The following is an 8,712-nucleotide window of genomic DNA, read 5'->3' as shown; positions in this document are numbered from 1 at the left end:
TTGATCGCAAGGTTCGTAAGACAAGAAATGGTGAGACGGTCTTACTCAAGGTCCTTTGGTCTAATCATAATGTGGAAGAGGCCACATGGGAACCCGAGGAAGCCATGCGAGAACGTTTTCCTAGTCTTTTTGATCAGGTATGTTTGGTTACGAGGACGTAACCGTTGTCGTTTTAGGGGGGTATGAGATGGTCGCGGTTGTGTTTTGTCTTATTTTTTTGAGTCGAGTTAGTGAGTTTTGTGGTGTATTGTGTGGTTCTTTGGCGTTGATAAATGCTTGTTAGTGTAGTCTTTTTGCGTTGTGTAGTGTCTTGTTTTAGGGTGGAGTGTGAACTTCGGGACGAAGTTCTTTTTAAGGGGGGAAGACTGTAATACTACAGATTTTCTTTGGTGACTACTCGACCGAGTTTAGCCTACTCGGCCGAGTAGTGCTGTTGTTATAGTATGTTTTGGTTCTGCCGAGGAATACTCGGCCGAGTATAGTGAATACTCGACCGAGTAGAGGATCCTCGGCCGAGTATACACTTTACTCGACCGAGTATCCGGTCTGGCGAAGTGTATTTTGACGGTTTGATTACGGAATGTTTAGGGCTATTTTTATATCCCGCGTCAGTTTCTAAAACATTATTTCAAACCTCATCATTTTACGATTACCCTAATTACTCCCTAATTACTCCCTAATCATCCTCTAATCTCGTGGTGTGTGCAATTGTCGCGGTCTTTACATATAATCTCTTGTTCTAATGTTAATAAGTTTCATCTCCATGTTATTTGTATTCGTTTGGGATCATCGTATTTATGAAATTGGGGTTATGGGGGTTGTGCAATGTGTAATTGTGTATGTAATTATTGTATAGGAGAAGACTTTGTAGAGGACCTTTCTAATTGTCCGAGTTTCGTTCTACTGTTGATTGCTAAGGTAGGGTTTCCCTACTCAGTTTACTGTTCATTGTTAAGACATGTTTGTTTTGTAAATATTGTTATCTGCTGATCATCGGAGTATGGGTGTTGTGGTGACGGTGTTGGTGTGGAGATGTTGTGACGGCTGTGATGTTGTGTGCTTGTGATTGTGGTGGAGTCACTTGCGGGAGTGGCTTCACACCCTAGTTCGCCCTCCGTGGAACCCGCCACGGGAGGGGATGTGCACATTAAGGGACATGGATTGTTAGTCGCTCATTGATGAGCTGGACTAGGTGGGAGCGGCTGCGGTCACCCACTGGCGGCGAGGATTATCTGTTGCGATGGGTAATCTGGCAGGGCTACTCACTTTGGTGTGTAGTCGGTTACTGTGTGAGATCGGGAGACTGGGGTTGGAGGATGATCAGCTAGTTATCTCATTTGTCTGTCTTATATTAATTGAGTAATACTGACCCCGTTGTTGTTTGTGGAATCTGCGGTGATCCATTCGGGGATGGTGAGCAGGCTTGACATGTATTGCTAGTGGTGAGCTTGGGGCAGTCATGGGAGCGTTGTCATCACCAGTCATAGCATCGCCGTCTGAGTCTTAGTTTTGGATTTCATTAGTTGTCAGACATTGGAGTTGTATTTGTTGAATCAGTTTTTAGATTTTTGGTTTGATGTAAACTTTAACCCTTTATGTCATTTAATAAATGTGCTCAGTTCAGACGCTTTTGATATGTACTAACCTCGGGAAACCGAGATGGTAACACACTTTCATGGTAGGGTGGTCCTGGTAAGGCACCTTGGTATGAGGGGGTGTTACAATTATTGTATCTTTTCTTCTCACTTGGAAGATCTCATAAGCACTGGACGTGAGCTTACATGGACAAATAAGCAGGATCTGAATACCGGAGTTTGGTCAAAGTTGGATAGGGCTTTAATTAACCCTGGCTAGATCTCTTCTTTGCCTAATTCCTTTTCTCACTTCAGTGACTCTGGGATTTCTGACCATTCTCCTGTTACTGTTCATGTCACTGAGAATATGAAGATTCATAAGAAATTATGTTCCATGAATAAATGGACCTCTCATCCAGTTTATCACTATTGGTGATGACTGGAATACAGACAATAAACGTAGTCCCATATTCTGTTTTTTTGCGAAGCTCAAGTTTTGTCAAGCATGATCGTACCCAACTGCATAAGAGGGATTTTACTCATATCACCACTAAATTTAGGTTTGCCAAATTTGCCTTGACTAAATGTCAAGCTCAACTTGTTCAGAATCCTTTCTCTGCTGCTCTTATCCAAGACGAAAAACAAAAACTCCAGAAATTCCTAAAATTAAAAGGACTAGAGTTAAATATGCTTTCCCAATGAGCTACAATCAAGCATGTTCAAGGTGCATATTGTAGTTATATGTAACACCCCCATACTCCAAGTGCCTTACCAGGACCACTCAGGTATAAGGATGCTACCATCTCGGTTACCCGAGGCATGATAATCATAAGACAATGAAGAAACATACTTTATTAAATAAGTTTAAGTGATTACATTACAAAACCAACTGTAAGCAAAATACAACTGTTCTCAAACTATAAACCAACTGAAAGGAACTGTTCTAATAAACACAGCGGAAGACTAAAGACTACGATATGTGATGACTCCATCCCCGACTAGATCCCACGCGTATCCAAGATATACCTGTCAAGCAACTGCTCACCACCCCCGAATGGATCACCACAGTTTTTAAAACATTTAAACGGGGTCAGTACTAATCACACAATTTACATATTTATCAACAATCCAATAAACAGACAGCTCACACCGTCACACATACAATCACACCAATTCCAATTATCTCATTCATCGATCGTCCCTTTGGACCGACCACGCGATGGGGGACCGCACCGTACCCACCAAATCCCTCGCTCCTCATATTGAGCGATAACCCTGTTCATTAATGTGCACATCCCCTTCCGTGGCGGGTTCCACGAAGGGCGAAACTAGGGCGTGAAGCCACTCCCGCAAGTGACTCCACTCAGCCGAGAACGCATCTCGAGAACCAGAGACAAACAATCAGCGATCACCATACAACATCAACAACCGTCTGAATCAATCAACAATATACAATCACAACCGCAGTCGTCACAATACAATTACTATATCATACAATCAATCTCAACACATCAACAATCATCCCATTATGGGACTAATGCGAGTAGAAATCCTACCGGAAAGCAACACAATCATCGACGATCTCTATTTGTCTCAAAACCTCTCCTTTACAAATCCTTCTCCTATCACATAATCACATAATCACAATCTAACCTTAACAAATCATAAAAACCCCCAATCCCAAAATTAGGGTTTAACGAAACTTGACGAAATAATATAAAATTGGTATGCAGATCTTACCCTCGACGCAAGGATCACAAAGGTATAAAGAACGATGGAATCCGACCTCTCAAGCTCCGGGATTTGTCAACAATGCGATTAAGGTGATGAACGTAGTTTGCTTTCTCTTCTCACAGTAATTAGGTTTTGGAAAAGTGATTTGGAAACAATGACGAAAGTGTTTTATACTTTAATCGCATTATTAACAAAACCCGACAAAACAGCCCTCGTAAACCGGCTACTCGATCGAGTAGCTAAGGTACTCGATCGAGTGCCCCCTTACTCGATCGAGTACCCTAGTTACTCGATCGAGTACCCAACAGGTCAGAAACTATTTTATTTCGCAAAACTCCCTTACTCGACAGAATAAGGCCTACTCGATAGAGTACCCCAAGACTCATAAATACGGAGTATTACAGTCTTCCCTCCTTAAAAAGAACTTCGTCCCCGAAGTTCAACCCATACATAAAAAAAAACAAACATACTAACTCGATCAAGACACAACAACGTGACTAAGAACTCAAAACAAAACTCCAACCCAAACATGAACTCGTAACACCAACTCCACTAACTATTCCTACCTCCACAACATGGCTCACGATATCGTATCAACTCCATTATATCTCTCTCAACACTAACTCCATACACTACCAAAATACTCATAACATCAAACGAAATGTTACATTCTACCACCCTTAAAAGGAACTTCGTCCTCGAAGTTTACTCAGACTCATAACATCATCCTCCAACTGTCAACACTATATAAAATATTCTCACACTCCGAAGCATCACACTACTACAAGCACGGCCATGGCCTTTTATAAGTATCATCCACAAAACAAATCCCTCCTTTACGCTACGCTAACACTCTACTTCCAATTATATTACAAGATGCACCACCATCAAACTCTCTTTTATCGCATCCTACTCCTCTTAAGACAAATGTTACGTCCTCGTAACTCACTAATACTAAATCCTAGCTATATCGTGTCATTATTCTCATCACCACCGCATGTCAAAGATAACCACTTATAATCTAAACACTCGCCATGCATATATCCAAGGCTCTCTTACTTAAACATTCCTCATACCTCAACTCATTCGGCACACCACCTAACCTATACCATAAAACTCGTAGCAAAAACACCATACTAACTCTCCATTATTACTGCAAAACAACATACCTCTCTATGTAAAGCACCTATCTCCCAAACGCATAACTCACGATCCACACTCGTTACGTATACTCACACTAGATCCTCCAGTTCTTTCCTTCATTACCGCAAGACTCATACATAACTTAACACGACACTTATTATTCAACACCCTACACTCACTGTCTCAACAAAGGATTATGAACCACCTGCATATATCAGATCATTACCACACATGTTCTACAAATCACTTGCCATTATCATGTCCACTAAAGCCTTATTTAGAACAAGATCAAAATTACTGTAACAACCTCTCACAACCGTGTTCCATCAACAGAGTATCACTATACCATGACAACAGCGAAAGCATATACCACTCTATTTCATATCATACTCTACCCTCATTCCCAACTTAACCTGGTAAGAAACATCAATAACAAAACAACTGTATATCTTTACAAACTGAAACTCACAGGAAGCAACATCAAACAAAACAACAATCTATGTATGACTGGTATGTACTTTCGAAACTCGAATCATAATCATCCCGCCTACTCCACCACAACCGGTGACGGCATCACAACACCGCCACCAACAGCCACACCGCAGTGCGAAAATACCCGCATCACAACACTAAATATCGTGCCCGGATCACCACCCGAGGCACCACAACCGCATCGATAGACATCACAACATACACAATCCCATAAGTACTGGCTCAACATAACTTCTTGAACAAGAAAAACTTACTCAAATCCACTTTACTAAATCACAAAGCAACATATTATATGAATTAAACAGATAATAACCTCATGAATATCATCCCCTTACCGCATCACGGAATCAACATATATCATGAATACATACAAGTATAACCAGTCATGCCAGATCAATCAAATTATTACCCTTTTGAATATCATTTAATTAAATTACCGTGTCCAACATATATTACAGAACATTCAGATAACAACATTATAACTATCACACCATACCACTTCTTGTGAGGTCAGAACCTCACACAAACATTTATATATAACATAGACCCATAATCACATCCAACCAATCAATCCTGATCACGTAAGTTACCACTCAACCAAGGTTACCTTTCACCCGAGCTTAACTCGCATGCCCCTCATCACATTCTTCCATTCGCATACCCAACATCTTCTGCCATACATAACCATACAACTAACACTCATTATGAGAAACGGCCTCCCAAGACTATGTCTTATACTTCCTCACGACCATACTTATCAATTCAGTCTCTACAAAATCAGCCTCTTTAGAATTACCATCTCTCTAACATACCGTCACTCTTAACCATTAGTCAAAAACCATAACACTACCACTGTCCGGACATCAAACCTCTTCACTCATCTCTACACATCACGATTTCTTTCCTATCTTTGGTTAACATCCCAAGCAACGAACAGCAAACCCATCAACAAAATTACCTCAACATTATTCCCAATACTATCTTATTTGTATTGTCATCCAACTCTCCACCAAATATCTCGTATCGTTCCAATACTCCACCAACTTCTTACTCCCTTAGTTCCTCGAAACTCATTATCAATCATGTTGTCCTGAAACTCCTATATAACCATTAGCTAACATCCTCGTGATACTAGCACATATTTCGATGATTCCTTACCTTTATATCACATAACTCCGGTGAACATTTTTCTCAACTTACTTTTATCATTCTTTTCTCTTTATACTCAACAATACCATTACTAGCTCAACTCCTTATTACTTCTATCTAACTCTTTAGTGCTCCGATTATCTTTTCATTGCTCCAAAACTCAAATCCCATTATTTCATATCGATATCATCTCACTCTTTCTTACCATAAATATTCTCTTATTATGCCATTAATCAATCACCCTTGCCACTAATTTATTCATAAAATCAACGTTCACTGTTCAAACAATTGCATCTCCTTTGTACCTCTCTAGAAATCCAAATTTATTTCATACCGTTAAATGCCCAAAGAAATCACACGTAGTTCCACCTCTGAATAAACCAAATCTTTCAAACTCACTCACTGTCTACAAACCCAGCTCGCAACATGTCTCCATAAAGTTCACTATATACCGCTCTTCTCAACCCCTTTAAAACGAACTTTCAGTACATATATTCTTGACCCACGCGACTCCTAACCACCTCCCTCCATAATTCTTTACACATCTCAAGCTGCCACTATCCACATCCTTACTTCCAATCTTTTTATTCTCACGTTCCTTAGACTCACATCATCCTTTGCCCACATTCACTTACTTTTATATTACTCAACACACAATCATATCACTCATCCCGTCTCACAAAACATGATCTATGCCTCAATTAAGCCATACCAATCTCCCTTTTCTTTTTCCACTATCTATCACAACACATAGAACTCATGTCCTCCCACCGAACTCCTACTCACCACAGGTGCCACTCACTACACCATAAGATTGGGTAACTTACGCATCAGGATCAATATACATATAAAACGGTGCATAAAGAAGCAAAATATTACCTTTGAATTAAACATAATATGCAACGAATGTCAAAAGATAAGCATATGACCCAAAACAGGGGTCACTAGATCGAGTACAGGCCACTCGATCGAGTAAGTGACTTACTCGATCGAGTAGGTGAAGATCAGAAGCACGTAATACAAATTACCAGGGCCACTCGATCGAGTAACTGACGTACTCGATCGAGTACCCCCCTACTCGATCGAGTACCAAGGCTACTCGATCGAGTACCTACGCATTTCTCTCAAAGACTTTGTCCGTTTTTCGTAAAACAGTCATAACTCACTCATTTCTTGGTCGATTTGGGCGTGTGACCTATCGTTAGAATCGTAAAAGGACAAGCTATCACCTCCAATTAGAATTACATCAAAATCATTTATGCATCTCAAGTTATAACAGTTTAAAGACAACTTTGCTGTAATCAGACGACATAACTATTTGATTTTTTTTACTTCCAAACAGCTTAAACAACAACCAAGCAAACAAAACCAGTCCAAAACTCATAAAACCAGTATTCATAATCATATGTTACTATTTTCAAAAGCCAAGCAACAACATTCATCATGCACATAATTTATCTAACTTGCCAATTATGACTTACCCACATGTTTTTATTCTATCACTTTTCGTAAACAAAATCACAAATACACGACATCACGTCCCCTATTCACATGTTACTAGCATAACAACATTATAAAATAACTTCCATTATATAACATGCTTAATTGGAACCATGTTACCATACCACGATGATTTATCTTTTTCCACTAATTCATCCATCATACCACATATTTATCCACCATATTCGTTCAACATATTCACCCAGCACATGTTCAATTCACACTCCCAACCTTCTGTACTTTTACTCAACACGACAACAACAACATGTATACTTACACATCGCTTTATATATATATATAGACAAAACACTTTTCCTTACATAATTATAACATGTCAAATTACATGTATCAATCATTATACTTTCATACTTTACAATCAACCAACATACAATTCATGTCATCATCATCTTTCAATTCAAATCCCCCCCATCCTCCACATGCATGCATCCATCAATTCATACAACATACTACTACATAGATACACACAGCACACAATAAGCACATAACGATCCCGACACATATCCCATGGTGACCGGTTCAAAATTGTAGGGCGAGTTCGCGACTTTAGGACGTCTCCCAAGTCTTTGCATTAGCTCCTACAACCTTTACCCCGGGTTCATTTTAATTGACTCCCTATATTCATTGGATTTATTGGTTACAGGTTTCAGGATCGTCGCTCTGATACCATTTGTAACACCCCCATACTCCAAGTGCCTTACCAGGACCACTCAGGTATAAGGATGCTACCATCTCGGTTACCCGAGGCATGATAATCATAAGACAATGAAGAAACATACTTTATTAAATAAGTTTAAGTGATTACATTACAAAACCAACTGTAAGCAAAATACAAATGTTCTCAAACTATAAACCAACTGAAAGGAACTGTTCTAATAAACACAACGGAAGACTAAAGACTCTGATATGTGATGACTCCATCCCCAGCTAGATCCCACGCGTATCCAAGATATACCTGCCAAGCGACTGCTCACCACCCCCGAATGGATCACCACAGTTTTTAAAACATTTAAACGGGGTCAGTACTAATCACACAATTTACATATTTATCAACAATCCAATAAACAGACAGCTCACACCGTCACACATACAATCACACCAA

The sequence above is a fragment of the Silene latifolia genome, chromosome 10 (assembly GCF_048544455.1).
Source record: "Silene latifolia isolate original U9 population chromosome 10, ASM4854445v1, whole genome shotgun sequence".
Taxonomy (NCBI): domain Eukaryota; kingdom Viridiplantae; phylum Streptophyta; class Magnoliopsida; order Caryophyllales; family Caryophyllaceae; genus Silene; species Silene latifolia.
Note: the sequence above shows the minus strand (reverse complement) of the source record.